Raw genomic sequence first — 1,520 nt, forward strand, 5'->3', positions numbered from 1 at the left:
AACTGTCCATGAGAAGATAATCACACAAAACACTGTGAAGGCAATTGCACTGATGCTTTTGTAGAAATGCTTCTATGACTATTGCAATCTCTGAAATACTTAAGGTCCTAAGAATATGGTATAGGTGTGAAAAGTAATAAAATCAAACCTATTGAGGGGTCTAAAGATCCTTTTTCATGACAAGTTGCCACGAAAGATATATTTCTTAGAGAAACCACAAATCCATTTGACATTTTCTAAAAATTTTCCTATATTCTACTTAATCTACAGGGTGGATACCAAATTTATTTTGATTTTATTTCATTGTGTTTTGGCTTCAATGTTTTAAGTTTTAATAAGAATTAAAGTTGAACTGAATCTATTCAAGATTTTTTTAAATATCTACTGTTATTGTCAAGACAAGTATAACAAACGTTTGCATTTGTCATATTCCTTTTTATTGAACTTGGACTCTACAAAACTCTCAATAAACATTTTGATTATATTTTTTAATTTAAGACATTTATTTTAGAAAGAAGGTATCTAAGTCTACTTACTGAAAATCTGTAAGCACTTATTTTATTTGAGAGACACTATTCAATACTGGACTCTAAAAGGTTAAATTTTAGATACTATTTCCATATTAGTTCTCTGAATCTTTGCTTGAATAAATGTAATTTAAAATAAATTTGCCTCTACGGTAAATGAAAGAGTTACTATTAACCTTTCCCTTATCAGTTCACAAACTCGTTGAGATATTGTTCTTTAATATGTTTAGAAGGGTTACTAGTTAGTGTGTCCAAAAAATAGTGCTGGTGGATCTGTTGGAATTAGTATTCTTTCTTTTTATGTAAAGCATTTGGAAACATTGACAAGGATTCTTTTTTTTTCTCTGCCATCAGAGCTGTTGGCATTCATCAACAGTCTCAGATGTCTCTACCAATATTAGCTTCATCAGAGGCTGGATTCTTATCAAGATATAGAATCAGAAATTTTAAGCTGAAGAAGCTGAGAATTTACCTAGTCCAAACTCTTCATTTTATGGATGATTAAGGTAAAGGAGCTCAAAATTAAATGATTAATTTGTAGCAGTTTGTTGTAATGCATAGAACATTGTGCTTGGCATTAGAAACCTGGGTGTAGTCACATAATCTCTTAGAACTTGGTTGTTCTCACATATAAAGTAAGGAGGTGGGAACTTTTTGTATTTATATACCTGTTGGTTTTAAAACCTATAAGACTTGAGAGAGCAAACACCTTATTACATTTTGTGGCCTCTAATGAATTAAAAAAAAATTAAAGGATATTATCTATTCATTTTAGAGAGAAGAGAGACAGAGAGAGAGAGAGAAGGGGGAGGAGCAGAAAGCATCAATTCCCATATGTGCCTTGACCAGGCAAGCCGGGGTTTTGAACAAGCGACCTCAGCGTTCCAGGTTGATGCTTTATCCACTGCATCACCACAGGTCAGGCTCAATGAATTTTCATATATGAGAATCAGAACCCTTTTGTATACTTGTGAGCTAACTTATTATCTCATA

The 1,520-nt window shown here is 32.2% G+C and overlaps 1 non-coding gene across 1 annotated transcript; it reads right to left on the reverse strand.

Annotated features, from left to right (window-relative positions):
• Positions 1-868: 868 nt before the first annotated feature.
• On the reverse strand, positions 869-945 carry LOC136307197 (small nucleolar RNA SNORD74). The gene has a single exon (XR_010725867.1). It is a non-coding gene; the product is annotated as a small nucleolar RNA SNORD74 (small nucleolar RNA).
• Positions 946-1,520: the final 575 nt, after the last annotated feature.

The sequence above is a fragment of the Saccopteryx bilineata genome, chromosome 5 (genome assembly GCF_036850765.1).
Source record: "Saccopteryx bilineata isolate mSacBil1 chromosome 5, mSacBil1_pri_phased_curated, whole genome shotgun sequence".
Classification (NCBI taxonomy): domain Eukaryota; kingdom Metazoa; phylum Chordata; class Mammalia; order Chiroptera; family Emballonuridae; genus Saccopteryx; species Saccopteryx bilineata.